An 18,976-nucleotide genomic window follows, 5' to 3' on the forward strand; every position below is an offset into this window, starting at 1 on the left:
CAATGATGATCAGATATCCTAATATTTTACCCGATTCTAAAAGAGTTGATTCCAAACGAATAAATCTACGAGATATTCCGACCAAACCTTATATTCTTCCGTCATCTACAATTTGTAAATATTGTGGTGCAAAAAAGTTTCATAAAGAAAGTAAGGGCTTTTGTTGTTATGATGGAAAAGTTAGATTACAGTTAAATAGTGTTCCTCCTGAATTGTTTGAGTTATTTACTTCTACTTCATATGAGGCAGTTACTTTTAAAAAAGTTGCTCGTAGTTATAAAAATCATTTTGCTTTTACTTCTTTTGGTGTTAAATATTATAAAAATTTGTGTACAAATAATAAATGTATATATACATTTAGAGTTCCAGGACAAGTATACCATTTTATAAATCCATTGTTACCAACTGATGGGAAACCAGCATATTTACAGTTATACTTCTATGATACTGATAATGAAATCACTAATAGACTAAAAAATTCTGAAAGCTTATGTGAAACAACTTTGAGAAAATTGATAGATGTCTTAAAGATGAATCCATATTATCGTTTTTTTCGATCATTAAGTGAAATTTCTTATTTTTGTTCATGTCATATTGTGCTTAGGTGTGATCCAGGTCTTGACCAAAGACTGTTTAATATGTCATCGTGTGAACAAGTGGCCGCAGTTTGGGTTGATGAAGACCTATCTGCAAGCCTTCAAAATCGTGATATATTAATTTATGGACATTTTAACGCTACACATAAAGTAACTACTATTATGGCTGCTATGATTCATTTCAGTATCCATTAATATTTACCTATGGAGAACCTGGATGGAACGAAGGTATCCAAAAAGTCAATTTGAATACCTCTTCACTCATGGATGAAAATTTTATACAAATTAATAACTTTCACTTCACTGAACAACTTTTAGTAATGGAAAAACGTGGTAAGTTTTATCATCTGTGAAATTATTTTATATGTAATAAAAGAGTATGTAATTATATTCTCCTTCTCAAATTTTTTCATGTTTCTTTTCAGTTTTGACGAAAACGAAGAAGCGAATGAATGTCTACTGTCACGAATATTATTGCCGCAAACTTTAAGTGAGGCTTTCAGATAAGTCTATACTTCTTCATACAGGCAGGCTTCTGCAACAATATGTAGTAGATATGGATGTTAAAATTGAAACTGTAAGATTGGATTATTTTCGAAATAATCAAAATATTATAAGAGCGGAACTTTACCAAAGAATTATAGATAGTGTACAAAGTGGTGAGAATAAAGGCTATAAGATTGGTAAATCAATAGTGTTAGCCACAGGGTTTATTGGAGGTCTTAGAAATTTAACTAAAAGAGATATAGATGCAATGTCTTTAGTTCAAAGATATGGAAAATCCAATGTATTTTTAACAATGACATGCAATCCAAATTAGCCTGAAATTAAACAAGGATTGAGACATCATGATGAAATGCAAAATAGGCCAGACTTGTTAACGCGAATATTTCGAGCTAAGCTTGAAGAACTAAAAATAGATTTTTTAAAGAGGGAAATTCTTAGGCCTGTAATTGCTTATGTTTATATGATTGAATTCCAAAAAAGAGGTCTGCCTCACGTTCATTTTCTTCTTATATTTAAACCAAATTTTAAGATTACTAATTCTATGCAAGTTAATGAAATTGTTTCGTGTGAAATACCAGATAAAAAGAAAAATCCTTACCTACATGCTACTGTGATCAAACATATGATGCATGGTCCCTGTGGATAATTAAATCCTACAAATGTTTGCATGAAAAACAACCATACTTGTAAAAATAAATATCCAAAAGAATATATTTTACATACTTCATTAAGTAATGATTCTTACCCGCTTTACAAACATCGTAACGATGGTGTTACTATTAAAGTCAGAGGATGCATACTCAATAGATGGGTTGTACCGTGCAATCCATATATTTTAGCTAAATATGATTGTTATATTAATGTAGAAATAAAAGCTATGAAATATTTATGTAAATATGTATACAAAGGACATGATCGTGTTAATTTTGCTATGAATAAAAAAACTAATGAATATTATATTGATGAAATTTCAAATTACCAAACTGCTAGATGGATATCTACGTCAGAAGCTATTTGGAGAATTTTTATTTTTGATATATTTGACATATCTCCTTCTATAATTTCTTTGCAGTTATATGTTGAAAATTCTCAATTAGTTACCTACAATAAAATTGATGATTTATAATAAAGTTATAAATAAAGACTCTATCTAATGAATAATGTTAACTGAATTTTTTCGAATGAATATTTCTAATGAAAAGGCTCGGACTTTACTTTATAAAGATTTTCCTACATACTTTGTATGGAACACATATTTGCGAGTTTGGAATACTAGAAAAAAGCAAAATGTTATTTGTAGAATTGTTGCTGTTTTTCCATCTGAGGGTGAGAGATACTTTTTAAGAGTTTTACTGAATCATATTAAAGGACCAAAATCTTTTGAAAATTTAAAAACAGTTAATGGTGTTGTAGCACCTACCTATTGCGAGACTGCATTCTTACATGGTCTAATAAGTGAAAATAATTATTCTGACATGTGCTTAACTGAGGCAATTTCTTATCAAATGTCTATATCACTCTGTCGACTTTTTGCTAATGTGCTAATTTTTTGTGCCCCTACAAATTTTAGAAATTTATGGATTAAATTTAAAGCTTATACATGATAGAAGATTTTTTACATACAAGTCAGACAAAGTATCAAGCTGAGATTAGAGCACTACGTTTTATAAATTCATTCTTAGAAGTTGTTGGTAAAAGTGTAAATGATTTTTGCTTCACAGATTGTGACATTGCTGTAAATGACGCCGACATGTTAGCAAATATGATTTTAGAAGAAAGTGCAAATGTTAATATTGAGTCTGACATGCATTTTACAAAGAGTTTAAATAAAGAAGAACAATTTGCTTATGATACTATTTTAGATTGTGTTTTCAACGATAGAAATGGACTTTTTTTTATTAATGGTCCAAGAGGTACTGCTAAAATTTATTTGTACAAAACATTGCTTGCTACGTAATGTAGACAACTCATTGCATTGGCAACGGCATCATCTGGAGTAGCTACTTCTTTATTAATTGGTGGAAGAACTGGTCTTTAGCGTTTTAAAATTCCTCTTCAAACAAGTCCTGATATGCGATGTTCGGTAAGTAAACAATCTGCACTTGATCAACTTTTAAAAATGACGAAACTAATTGTGTGGAATGAAGCACCACTGGTTAATAAATATGCTTTTGAAGCTTTTGATAAAATGTGTAAAAATATTACTGAATGTGAATTGTCATTTGATGGAAAGGTCATTGTATGTGGAGGGGATTTTTGTCAAATCTTGTCAGTGTTACAGAGAGGAACAAAAGATGATATTATTAAAGCAAGTTTAGTATTTTCATATTTGTGGCAATACTTTAGACAACTACCACTAACTCAAAATATGAGAGCTAGATTCGATCCTTCATTTTGTGAATATTTACTCAAAATTGAAAACGAAATTGAAAACAAGCATACATGTCGCATGATTAAACTTCCTTCAGATATTGTCATAGATTTTGAAGATGAAAATAACTCATTGAAAAAGTTCACCAGCATTGTGTTTCCAATTTTTCACACTTATAGTGACAATTTAAATACTATGATGAATAGAATTATTTTAACTCCAAAAATAAATATGTAGATATGATAAACAATATGTTAGTTAAAAAAATTCTAGGAGTACATTTACATAATTCAGTTTTGAAGAAGTGATTGATAAAACGGAAGGATTTATTCATGAAAATTTTTTGAATAGTTTAACTCCAAATGGTATACCTTTACATGAACTTGTTCTAAAAAAAAATTGTTCTATTATGTTGTTGAGAAATATTAATCCTTTGAAAGGTTTGTGTAATGGAACTAGACTTATTTGTCATTAATTTAAACAAAATGTGATTTTAACTGGAATTGGATCTGGTGAATATCGTGAAAAACAAGTATTTTTACTTAGAATTCCATTTATTCCACTTGAGGGAGATAAACATTCAGTACCCTTTAAAAGAACTCAATTTTCCATTCATCCTTGTTTTCCTGTGACTATTAACAAAGCGCAAGGTCAAACATTAGATTTTGTATGTCTATATCTGCCTGAATATATGTTTTCACATGGTCAGCTATATGTTGAGTTGTCTAGAGCAAAAACAAGACAAAATATAAAAGTTTTGAGTAAGCTAGCGGACGAAAATAAATCACATATTTGTTGCACAAAAAATGTGGTGTATCTGAAAATTTTGAATTTAATACATTCTATTTAACAAGTCTAAAATTCTAAATAGTCCAAAATTAATCTATCATCCCGTTGCTGCCAAAGTGAAGATTTATACATCATGTTTCAATAGAAGAATACATAAGGTAAGTTATTTTCATTTGTTTTTTTAATTATAGTTCTATTTTGTTTGCTAATATGCTCAATTTTTTTCGTCATCTTTCTTATTTAAAGCATAGATATGAATATTTAACAATTAATTTATGGGAAAAGAAACCATGTAAAATTGTGATATTATAATGTTGATTCATATAAAACTAAAACATTGTCAATTGTTTAGGTTTATAATGATTTTACCACAGTTTAATTTTTTCTATATATAAACCAACAATATGACTAAATAGGAAAAAAAACACAACATAAACTTATTACATAACATAACATTTATTCTCATTAAATGACCACATAACTAAGAAGAAGGATGAAGAAAATATTCCTTGTTGCAAACTTTTATTCTAACCTGATAACTAAAAAGGAGGATGAAGAAAATATTCATTGTTACAAATATTCACTACCATCTTTCATATATAAATTGACATCCTATCACGTGAAATTAATTCTATTGGCTGCCCTAGGACAAAGCATTCTATATATTTTAATACGAACATTCTACAGTTTGGCCTATAGAACAAACAGTTTTACATTAGGCTACATTCATATAAAGAAAAAATAAAATATTATAACAAATAAATAGTTATTTAAATGCTTACCCATTACTTGCACATGGTAGTTAAGGTATGATATCCACTTGCATTGTTTTGCTTCTATGTTTCCTTACTTCCTTTCTGGTAGAAAGCTCAAAATTCAGAATAAATGCTTGGATCGTAGCATGTGTTGCTTTTGCGTGTATCATGACTTGATCTGGTATAAGAATACCATTGCTACAGTCATATATTTAGAATTTCCATTCAAGAATATTCACCACAAAAAGATACCAACAATTGCTAGAAAATGAGCATGGAATTAGTAGATGCTTGCACCCCATCCACTTACGACCATTCATAGGCGAAACACTATTCGCATATTCATTTAACGGAGTGAAGTCCACTTCTCCCTTTGTTGTTTTATTTTTCTCTTCTATTAGCCAATTGAAAATACTAGAACACTCATCTTCAAATTTGAAATCCATTATTGCATAGTCTTTAGAAATTAAGCTAGAACCATCCTTAATAAATCACCTTAGTAACTTCAACTCCAGCTCAATACTCTAATAGAATAAATACATGTAAATTTAGTTTATTAATATCAAACATAAAATTAAATTAATTGTAATTACTAAACTTCACTCACCGTGGGAGTTACATCTTTTCCTACATCCAACAAATTTTTCAACATGTCTCTTCCAATGTAATTGCCGATATCCTCCCAATAAGTACTATATAAACAAATATAAATTAATGTTATATAATATAATTCACTATCCACTGAATAAAAAAAATAGTGTTTAAACTAATATAGAGTTAAATTTGTTACCCTGGCGAATTATGCAATATCCAATCTCTAATCATGTTGTACTTGTTCTTTGGATAAACTTCTAAAGGACGGCTTCTCTTCTCAACCCTTCAAAACTTTCTGTATGTTGTTCATATGTTGATATTTGCCTTGGCAAATCGCTGGGAATTGAAATGTGTGGATAGCAACATCTTGTTGCATAGAATCAATAATGGCTTCTATGATTGATACATTGCTCAATGTATTCTTGTTCTATTCATCTACGTAAGATCTCATTGAACTTAAACTGTTATCCACATAAGATTGCATGTTGCCTAAAATATTATCTTCCTGCCATTTTTGCTGCTGTTAATTCTGTTGGAATACTTGTTTGTGACTGTCAAGAATAGTATCCATGTAAGAACGAATACTGGATCGCATATAATCTTCTTGCCATTTTTGATGTTGTTCAAACAACTGGTTTTGACTATAAAATATTTCTTCCTTTAGATTATGGCATACGCTGACAGATCTGATATTACATGTTGCCTATATATTCCCAACATTTCTTCCATTTGTTCTCGAGTTATATAGTTGGAAGCATCAAAAGCAGAAGCAGAACCAATTCCAAGAGAAGTTCTCGAACTATTGGGAATAGTCGTTTCTTGCACAAAGATATTTTTTGGGATTTGTTATACTATGTTGTCTAATTTCCCATTGACAATACCATCTAAGATGTTATGTTAATTATCCGCTTACATTGAAAGAGTTGTACAGTATGACAATTCTAACTTTTCTTCGATGGGATATAACACTACAACTACCTCAATCTGTAATCATGATAACTAAATTTAGTTTTTAAATTATGAAATGGAAATGTAATTGTGCATTCGTAAAAAAATATGTTATACCTCCTTGGTGGCCAAAAAATATTTTACCATTTTCTCAGTCAATATTGCATTAGGTCTCCACTTATACGTTCGACGATTTTGTGCTGTTTTATATCTCTTGCGTCCAAATTTTTTCCAATCTCTGGAAAGGCTTCATATATCCAGAACTGCAAGTAATTATAATCTTTTGTTATACAAAGAAGAATAGAAAAAATTTATCTGGAATGCAAGTGGATATCCTCTTAATGCATATTTGCAATCTGTTTGATTTTGTTCTGCTCTTTGCACTCTTTTAGCTTGTTATTCTTGCAAAGAATTTAGTAAAACAAAATATGCTTTTTGACCCCATGGATAAGCAAGAAAGTTATCGAGATGCTCAACCATACCAAGAGTCTTATAATCAATAATTCTGTCGGTTGGTTTCAAAACACACTCCACAAACATAACCAAACCCAGCTTAAATTTATCTATGTAGTCTTCACATGAATGGAACGCTTGATACAACATTCTCATATTAATTCTTCTCGTACCATTGAAATATTGATTTATAAGACGATAGTTATTACGATTAATCTCTACAAATGGTTCGTGGCATGGTAATCCAATGATGAGACAATATTATTACATGCTAAACCTGGCAACAAGATCACCTAACCGTACCCGCACTTCATTATTTTTACCACAATGTACAAGCCTCATCACAAATTCATGTATCAACCTATTACTAAATTGTTCATCTTCTTTCCTATAAATAACTCCTGTAAAAAATCCATAGAAATTTCTACGCATAACAGAAGCATGTTGATTTGCATTTATAAATTCAATAAAATTTTGGAGATATTCTCGATTTGGATATTGACAGATAGTGGCAGAGAACCATTGATTTGGAGAAACAATATATTCTAGAGACATCTGCATAATAAAGGAAATAGAGAAATTTATATTTATAAGAATTTCATAAATTCTAACTCTATATCTACATCTCACAATGGCAACAATTCAGGTGTTATTGTCTATGTTTTAGATGATTATGACAAAAGAATAATAAAATTTCAAGACTTTATACATACTATATTTCAGATAGAATGAAGGCATATATGAATAACTAAGGCTATAATTTTCCTTCATCTTATCTTCTTTTTTCTACCTGTTGGAGATTTTATTTTAAAAGTAGTTATAGTTTACTTGCCTTTGCATTATTAGTTCTACAGTAACCATTTTAGTATAAAATCTAAATATTTTTAAAAAGAAAATGTGAATATATTGTATACATACATATAGATTAAGAAAATAAGAAAGGTCTCTTCGTGCACGGCGAGGCCGCCTATTTGTGCACGGAGAGGGACCCTTCGTGCACAGAGAGGCCGCCTATTCATGCACCATCGGTGCCCGACAACATTTTCTTGTTGATTTCAATAACAAATCTTACCTTTTATCCAAGTTAAATGTTTGCACTTTGGCACTTCTCTCTACTTTGAAGACTCTTCCTCTCTTGCAAAAATGTAAAATTGGTAAAATATTAGTATGATTGATAAGATAAAATGTTAGAAAGATTCTTCACATGTGAATTATCGTGACTTTTAGTAGTTGAGATAATAAGTGAAGATAATAATTGTTGGAATGTAATTTTGTTGTTTTATGAGTTAGTTGAGATAATAATTGTAGGAAATACATTTTCTTTTGACTTTTTTCCCCCTTTTTTTGGTTATTTCTTTAACATATTCATTCACATTTATATTAAAAATAATAATAATAACTAATTTTATCAAATTGTCTTGGATGAACAAAATATATCGTAAATATCTTTTCTAAAAACTCTTTCTCATCATAAATTATCATTCTACTTGTACTGAAACTAAAACTTTACCACTCCATATCTATTTACAGAGTTTACTCAGTATAAAGTATGACAGTATATAAAATCTATTTACAGAAGTTATTACTCAATAAAGTATAGCACGATGAAATTTTACAGACTATAAGAGCTTTATTTTAGTTTTATATAGTACAAAAAACAAAGTTAATATTATTTTAAACAACTTATATTCTAATAATTAATTCAATTCATCTCATTAGTACTACCAGTTTACAAGTAATCCCCATACCAGGTATGGCTATAGATTAGATTTTATAATCTATTACTGGTAAATATAATAATATAAAAAATATAAATGATATAACTCTAGATGTCTATATATATCTTCTTCTGTTTCGGATTGGTTATCTCAAAAGAAAAAGAAACATCTTCTCTCAAAAGTTACTCGGTGTCTTCATCCTGTTTATACAAATATTGTCACCATCACAGTCACAATGGCAGAAAAATACCAACTTATACTAGAAATTCTATTCAACAATCAAAAATGGAAAGTCAAAGTAATTATTGTAGAGAAACAATCACCAAAATCTTCAAGACAAGGCAATGAAAGATACCAACACATGATAATAATGGATATTGACATAAGTTATACAATTATTTAGTATTATTTTTCTTTTTAAAAATATGTTCTCTCTTTTATTATACATACACTCGCACACATTCTTACACTAATGAATTTTTATCTTTTTATCTATTAGTGTAACACTATCCAAGCAAGCCTATATGATTCAAATATCACTACGTTCGAAAATCAACTTCTCATTGGAAAGACCTATGCAATTTCTAAAGCTTATATTAAAAACAACACTGGAAACTATAAATATTCAACAGGAGCTCTACAATGAACGATTTCTGAACAAACTCGTGTTGAAGAGTTGAATGACAATAACCTGGAACTTGTTTTCTCAACCTATCACCTGACTTCTTTCGATGAAGTTGAGTAGTTCATGGATACAAACACTGATATAAGTAAAAAAAACTCCATTTTTATTCTCAAAATAAATAATACTATTATATATAATTTAATCAAATAATTAAAATTACAGTCAACACAAGAAAAAAATTATTTATTTTTCATTTTGCAGACATTTTGGCTATTGTGATTGATATGATGCCTAAACAATTGATTCAATCAAATGATGTCAATCAAACTTAGGTACAAGATGTAATACTTCTGGACCAAAAATTCAAAACAATGATGTTACACTGTGGGATTCATTTGTTGACAGAGAATGCAAATTATTTTCAGAAAATATTGACAAGAAACCAGTAATCTTTGCAACAAACCTAAAAGTCATCTCTTTTTTCGGTAAGTTTCTATTATTTTTCCTTATTTAAACTTTGCTTAAAAATGCATTTCATATCTTACATCAATGAATTGTATAGGTTTAAAACTGTCCACAAAAGTTCGTAGTACCTTCTTCATGAATACACTTTTCATTACACTACAAAAGTTGGTTGAATGGTATGTATATATATCCTTCCGCTTACAATTATTATGGATTTATTCGGCTTATTTACTCTGTCATTCTTTTAGGAAAGATACAAATTTAGACAAAATCGATGAGTTTATTTTGAAAAAGTCATACACTTAAAAATCTCCCACAAAATTGTCTCCTTCGATGCGCAACAAATTCACCTTAATTCAAAATCTACAATACCGCCTTTTACCGATATTTATATATTCCTCTACACAATAAATTTATGGTTTCTATTTATGTTTCTTTATAAGTTACAATTTCCTTTTTTCAGAGAAAATTTTATTGGGTGAATGCCACTGCAAAAATTGAAAAAATATATCAGAAATGTTGGTACATGGTTTGTAGCAATTGTTATCGGCAATCAAGCGCTGATTTTGATGAAATATATGTTTGTGTAAAAGTTCTAATTCCAAAGCTCTATCTCGGTAAAATATATATATATTATTCCTACAAAAATGAATAATTACTTTCTTTATCTCAGAACAAGAGCATATGTCCAATTATCAGATGTCACGGGATGTATAAATGCAAGTGCAATTGGTGAAGCTACAGAAAAACTTATGTTTACAGATGCACAAACTTTGATGGAAAAAAAAAATTTGTAATAATTTACAGTCTTTACCAATATCTATTTTGGTATATTTGATCGATTTCTTCATAACATTCATATTTTTTATACAGGGTTCACAAGCAAATTTTGGAGATATAATTGGGAAAATGCAAAACACTGAAAGAACATTATATCTCAAAGCGACTCAAGCATAACCTAATTCATCCAATTAAAAATTTGACATCATCTCCGTCGAATGTTTAATTGCGGATGAAGAACAAGAATGCCATCAAAAGAATATTGATTCTGACAAAATTTTGAAAAATTTTGATATAGATGTGGATGACAATTGGTCCCCTCCAACAAAAAAAGTTCTTTTCAAATCAACTATTAGCCAGCCAGAAAGTGTCAGTTCAAATCCATTTACATCAAACAAAATGAAAGAAAAAATAGAGTAAAAAATGGAATGAAAAAATTCAACAGTATTATCTCTGAAAAATCAAGCCAGTTCATTTTGGATAATATTGTATATATTTTTGGTGTGGCTTGTAGTTATTTTATAACTTTCAATGAAATTACTTTCTCTTCAATTTACATCTCAGTAATTTCTCGTTTTCAAAACCTTAAAACACTTTCTTTTTTTTTTTAAATTCTACACATTCCACGATAATAATAACATAATCTATACAAAACTCGTGCAACGCACGTGTCAAAAACTAGTCCTTTTCAAGAAAGTGAAAAGTGGCTAACCCTAATTCTCATATAAAATATGACAATAAAGTGCATATTTATAATGCCCTATTAGGATTCGAAAATTGCACAAATTTCCTTGGACTTTATTGCAGTAGATCAATTAAGTTACACACCTTTTATTGGAGTCAAGAGAGAGACTTAACCGGATTCACATGACCCAAGCTCCAATAGATGTTTCCAATTGGGTCAACTCTTGACCAATTGAGATACATTTATTAATCCCGACTTATTCTACCAAAAAATCGAGATTGCACTCTCGAGTCAAGTGATAGTTATAGAAGCAAATTATGATCCAATAACAATATCCTCTGATTATCATTCCATAAGTCTACCCCTATTTGACCGCTAATATGTTGAAACTGACAAAATGATCGTTTTGCTCTTCAACATATATTACCCTCTAAGTCCTATTTTCATACGGCAAATTTGTTGTGATCAAATCACAATGTAAAGTCCAACGATCTCATCGTCGACATACTGAACTCAGATCCAATTTGCCTAGGAAAACACCTTAAAGTGACGATTGTCTCATCTCAATGATTAATGGATTCCACTATTATAAGTATATGATCTCTAATTATTTCGGCCCAATTCTCAAAACACCGAGATCAATCTTCTATTTAAGACTTCACTCATTAGTACCTCAAAGAACTTGAACTAGCAATTAAAGGTACATTACTCACAGGATTTAGGTGATCTGTTTGATAATCAAGTAAAGTCTCATTTCGAACGGTAACAAATGAGTCATTTACGCGATCCCGTTCAATTTGCATTGAAACACATTATTGTTCATATTTCAAGATCTAGACAAATCTTAATAAAACAATACAATCTTATCAACATAAAGCGTCCAACTTTATGAACCGATTGTAAACGACATAATTTTGATAATACCGAATTGTGTCTTACTATACCCGATCCATCGAGTATACAATTTGTGACATCATGTATGATTATGGAACCTTAGATAATCACTTCAAATTATAACACGCAAATAAACAAACGTCAATTCATAATGTAATTTTATAGAATACTACTTGAAGAATGGGCATCAAGTGAACAAGAACATCGTGCTGTCATGAAACTATACCAATCGATAAGTTTTATTTTAGCATTTTTACTCATCCACGAGTTGCTGCGACTAATTATATTTCCAAAAAACTGCACTTCATATCCACGAAACCTTTTCTATTGGACTCATTCAAGCACAAAGTTGGAGTCCCATTTAGGTTAACTGCAAATCGAACGCCAAATGCCAGAGGCCAACCCTCTTGACTCAAAGAAGAGAAAGGTGCACACAGAAGACAATTCCATAATTGTCCTCGAAACCTCAGTAGGAAAAGGCTGGGATTGCTAGTTAATTCCATGTTTGTTAGCTCTGGAACTACAGAAACTGAGCATTTCACAGTCTGGATTGAAATCTGAGACAAGGACTTGTTCTTAACGGCTTAAAGGATTGCAAGGTGATCGGTTTAAAGGGTGGAAATGAAGGCCTGGGAAAATGGGTTGTTGGGAAAACTGAAGAGGAGAGATGGGAAGTGGAAATTTTGGTTTGGGGAAGCATTTGGGCTGACAAAATTAGCGTACTTCTATACAAGGGCTTATGGTAACTGGGAGAGGAACGGAGGATTTTGATTGTGCAATGGGTGCGCCTAGAATTGGAGGGCGTGGAGATGCTGGGAACTATTTAGTAGAGATGGAAGGTAATGAGATAAATTTGTTTAGCAGAGTTATGATCCTTAGTATAAATTAATTAGGAAAATGCATCCTGCATAGGGTCTGTTGCACACACTCTGTACAGGTACACATCCATGGGGTGGACCCCATGGCGTGGAGATACTGGGATCTATTTAGTAGAGATGGAAGGCAATGAGATAAATTTGTTTAGCAGAGTTATGATCCTTTGTATAAATTAATTAGTAAAATGCCTCCTGCACAAGGTCTGTGCATAGCAGAGTTATGATCCTTTGTATAAATTAATTAGTAAAATGCCCCGGTTTGTTGCACAGACCCTGTACAGGTACGTCCACCTCATGTGTGTGTACTTGTACAGTGTGTAGATAGCACAATTGAATTAATTAACTTATAAGTTGATATAAGTAACTTTTTATGCTACAAAATAAAGTTATGATCCTTCGTAAAAATTATAATTAACTTATAAGTCTAATAAAATTAGATTTGAGTTTTTTATTTTTAAGCAAATAAGTTATTATTAATTTTTTAAAGTAACTACTAAATAAAATAAGTTACAGGATTATTTTAAATCTTATGTTAATTTGTAAATAATATCACCTAGAATGATATTTACTTTGGCCCGTTTGGTATCATTTTTATAAGAATGAAAATGAAAATGAAAATATAGTCGTTACGGGTTCAGTAGATATAAATTGAATTAACTTTCCATCAGCATCAAGTCATTTGACGGAACCATGAAGTCTTGCAAAATTTTAAAAAGCAATCTTTAGAAGTAATTTTTTTTAGTTTTAGCCAAAGAAGAGTACAGTTTTATGAATAATACTTTTTTACGAAAATAAAAATAAATAAATTATTTATTTTAAATTTATAATTAACTAATATTGTTTGAATAAACTCTGATTAAATTTTAATTCATCTCCACAATTTTTACCAACTTTTCAATCATATATTCATCACTTTTTATCAAAAAATTTGTCAAAGAAACCCTGAACATAATTTTCGCTCGAACAACCCCTAAGGATGTAACCGATTTCAATCATTGTGATTTTGACTTTTGATATTCAGGCCCCGTTTGGTAGGGATTTTTTGCCCCAAAAAATTGATTTTTTTACCGTTATTTTACTATTCAAGCCGTAATTTTTGACTTCTTCTCTCACGTGTGGACCCCACTTTTCTTCTAACGGTCAAAAAATCAATTCTTAAAATCCCTACCAAACGGCTCTCGATGTTTCTTGAGATGGATGCCATAAATTTAGTTGTGGAGCATATGGAGGTTGCTTAATCCCTTTTCAGATCAAACTTGGAAATTATTTTGTTCATTTAATAATTAAAAGGGATAGATGCCACCAATAAGAGAGCGTCACATCGTCCCCATTTGAATAGAGCCCACGTGCCCCTATTCCGACTGCTTAACCATTTTTGATTGAGCAGAAGTGGCCCCATAATCCATATAATGGTGTCCTTTAAAGTTTTAAAAAAGAAGTGATCCTGTTTGGCTGAGGATGTTGGGCTGAGGTTTTAATTACTTTTTCACAAATAAGTTAAACTTTACTTCTTAAAATATTAAGTTTTGTTTATCAACTTTTAACTTTTTGTTTAATAAAAACAAGTTAAAAAAATTTTTAGAAAAATTACGCAAATGATCTCAAATCTTGACTTAAAATACGTTTTGATCCAAACTCTTCAATCTTCATTGGCCCTTCAGCAAATATGTAAAATTTTAAAAATAATCATTCTCATCCATATGTGTATTCTTTTTTCTTTTCTTCTTTTTTTTTTTTTTTAATGACGGGAGAACCCGCAGCCTCTACCATTCGGGTGTGCATCTGGGTAAACCCTCCATCCATATGTGTATTCGTAATAGAATTTCTATTTGTGTAGGTGAAAACCTTTGCCCACAATCTCAAAGTAAAAATTCAAGAATTTCGAGTTTACCATTTTATAAATATTGATATTAGCATTTTGAAATACCAATTATACCCTTAATGGTACACCATCGCCTGAATAAGTCAAGCAAAAATCTTACAAAAATGGACTTTTAACACTTTTTATATGGCCACCAATTTTGAGGTCAGTAGGTGAGTGAGGTTTGGAGTTTGGACTCCTACCACAATGACTCAAGTTAAAAATGTATCTTTTCAACTCTAAGTCAATTGCAACACCAAAGCTCTAGCAAATTAAAACTTAACTTTTACTCCAAGGGCTCGAAGGTAGAGAGCCCATCACCATGTGCAAAGAATCGCCCAAGAGAACGTTCGAAGCCAGAGTACAAAAATCAGACCCAAAACTAGATCACCGATTTGTAAATATCTTGCAAAAATAACCCCTAATCAATTCAAGACCAAAACTAAGTGTAGCCAAAGTTCTATACAGTTCAACCAACCACAAAAAGGCCCAAAACATTCTATAAATGAACACGGGCAACTTACAAAAAGACACTTAAAATTAAGGATCTTTTGAAAAATCATATGAAAAGTGTTTTGGAATTAAAAAATTTTGCATAATATTAAAAAGTGACACTGTGTCACTTTTTTATAAAATTTTATAAAAAGTGACACAATGCTCCTTTTTATTAAAAAAATGACATATAATCTAACTTTAATTAAAAAGTGATGTTTGTCACTAAAAATAGTGATAGAGATCAAGAAGGTGATCCAAAAAAAAGTGATAAGCACTAAAAACTGTGACAAAAGTTCAAAAAAAGTAACAAAAATTTAAAAAAATGACAGAAATTTTAAAAAAGTGATGATTTCAAAAAAGAAACACAAATTTTTTTTAAAAAAAAGGTTACACGGATGAAAAAAAGTGACAAACACTTAAAAGTTACAAAATTAGAAAAAAGTGACAATTTATTTTTTTATTTTTTTAAAAAGTAACATTCAAAAAAAGTGACAGAAAATAAAAACAGTGACAAATCATAACCCGCAATAATATAGCCAAACACCACCACTGTTCTACTGTAGCTACTGATAGCTAGGAAGGTCATGGTAATAGATTTGCCCAAGAAAAAGCAAGTCACAAAAATGAGGGAACTAATTGGAAAAATAGAAACCACAGGAAATTACGGAGCATAATCAGATTTACATATATAGCCCCTGTTTGACCCCCATTACCTGAAAATGGTAATAGGGGAATGGTATTTTTTGAAAAAATGAGTGGTTGAAAAAGAAGGTAAAATTTTCAATTTACGTGTAATATTATTTTATGGAAGATTGTATGGTTGAAAATAGGAGAGAGAAAAATGGAATGTAATGTAATTTAATTTAATGGTAATCAAACAGGGGCATAGTTAAAACTGAAAATTGGAAACCCACAATTCAATACATAACAATTGACCACCCCACTGTATGTCTATTCATGAATATTCCCTTAGTCATACGGAGAAATGCAACATAGGCAAAAGAAATTGTTTTAACAATTAAATAAGTTAGAAGCAGGATGGATAATCAAATGATGGATCAAAACAGTGTATAAAATAATAGATACACGAACATATAATAATACATCCATAATATTTGATGATACTGCTTCTTTCAACAATTCAGTGACAAAATATAAATAAATAAGTAGCAACAAAATTCCCAAAAATCTTCAAAAACCGCCCATTAGAATATGTGAGCAGCAGAATACTTCCGATTCCAGAAGAGTCCAGAATCTTCCAGCTACTTCAGATTCCATCTTACCAATATGGTCATCTCCAGCTGTAGTTTTTAGTGTAAATGTTATGCCCTAAATTCAATCGATTTAGGTTGTAAATACTTTTAATATGTTTAATATATTTAATTTTGACAAGATTTATTATTTATTTAAATTACTTTTCTGATAAATAATATTAAATAATAGAGTTCGAAGATTCAAATTTAAGTGATTTGTTAATTACAAGGAGTTGTGATTGTGAGATACAAATTACGTATGATTGGATTTTGAATAATCTGTGGTCGTAAATAATAACGAAATACAGATATCGTTATTACAGATAGATCATCACGTGTGACATTTCCTACTTGTGAAGTAAGTAGTTGATCTCACAAGTTAAAGTGTGGTGACACTTAAATGAACACGTAAATGTTTTGTTATAGAACAAAATATTGGAGACCCGCTAAGGGTTTCCTCGTGGATAACTATCTGAGTGTCAGTGGTTAATCTCTAACGTTCGGTAGTGAAATTGGTCCTTTGACTTGAGGTCATCATAGTGCCTTGTGTGATGACAGTTATACTTTGATGGTGTTGGATATTGCTCCACCAAGGGTCGCTAATACGATATCGTTCGAGTATGTCAAGAACCATATGAAGGTTGTGAATGACCAATAGAGGACTCGTCACTCTTAGATAGTAAGAAATTGTGATCTACATTTCGTTCAATTAAGTCAATAACGAAATCCTTGGCAAAAGTATACACATAAGTTGAAAAAGAGTTTTCAACTCATATTGACTTAATAGTAGAATAAAAGATATGATCGATAATCAAGATTGACACACTTCCATATCTCATAATTGATCGGATCATATTGACGAAGGGATTGTAGTTTCATGGTAAACGAACAGGTTTGATTTTGTCATATCACGTAATATTTCCCGTCACATGTGTTGCCTTGATACATTGCTAGATGTCAATCTGGGACGGCGAGTGTGAATTTGTGATAAATTAAAATGTTATCAGTTTTGATTAGATCAAAATAATATTTCACGTCATTAGTTATCGTGATGGGGAACCTGATGGGTAGCACACAAAAGAGAATTGGAAGATTGCAATTTGCCAATTAATTAATTTAACAATCGTTGGATAAATTAATTAATTGGATTGGTTATTTATAGTCCCGGATTAATTAGTTCACGGACCGGATTTAATTAAATATTGGACCGGACCAGGCCAAGCCCGTTTGGGCTTATATAAATACATGGCCAGGGTTTTAGGTCCATATAGTTTTCATAATTCTTGCTAGCACGAAAGGAGAAAACCTTGGTGGCTGAAATTTGTTCTCTGTGTAGAATTCATTGGAAGCTAGACAATTGGACAGCTGTGGGAGGCATATCCAAGTTGCTGGAACAAAGATAACACAAAGGAGTTTGCAAATTCAAGAAAATGTATAACTTTTATCACAATTTCTTTCTAAATACAAAAATGAATCCTGGTGAGAATTGAAATTGTTTTTATTTCCGCTGTGCATGTATAAATAAATTCTCAACAGTTCGGCTGTTAGTTAGTTAGGTGATTAGTTTGTTAATTAGTCAATTAGTTAGTTAATTACTCTAGTCATTTTCTTTATAAATATAAGACTCTGTATACCTCTTAGATCATTGGATTGTATTTTCTAATCCCTCCTTTCATGGAGGTTTCTGCTTATCCTTTCATGGAGTGTATTTCATTTTCCTCCTATCATGAAGTATTTCTTTCATGGAACTTATTCCGGTTCCATTGTATCTTGTTCTTCTCCATTTTTGGAGTTTAATACATTGTTTATCATTCAAGAATTTAACACCTTCTCTCTATCATCTTCCATATATAAACTCACAACCTCCACCGTTACGAAGCCGTCCAGAGATCTCTTTATTTTCTTCGTAGCAGACATCTCCGACGGCATCATAGAATGCCACTTCATAAATGGGCTCAAACCAAGTATTAGATAGTAGATAAGATTTCTCTCTGTAATCGGCTGGTTTTGGGTGGGTTTTTGGGAGATTATTAGATGTAATTATTACGATCGAGAGAAATAGCAATCTGGTTGACAAAATAATTGATGAATATTCAAAGACAAGGTGAAGGTGGGACTTTTGAGGATTTGGGGGGGCGGGGGGTGAGGGGGAGTTTGACGTATTAATTACGGGATTAAGGAGGTTAATTAGTTTTAAGGTTATTGTTCTAATTTTTTTATTTTTGAAGGGTTAGGAGCCTAATTTCCTCAATGAACACTGTACATAAGCCACAGGCTCACAACATAAATATGACTATACACTACTCTAAGGA

Source organism: Olea europaea, chromosome 1, assembly GCF_002742605.1.
Source record: "Olea europaea var. sylvestris chromosome 1, O_europaea_v1, whole genome shotgun sequence".
NCBI classification, from domain to species: Eukaryota; Viridiplantae; Streptophyta; class Magnoliopsida; order Lamiales; family Oleaceae; genus Olea; species Olea europaea.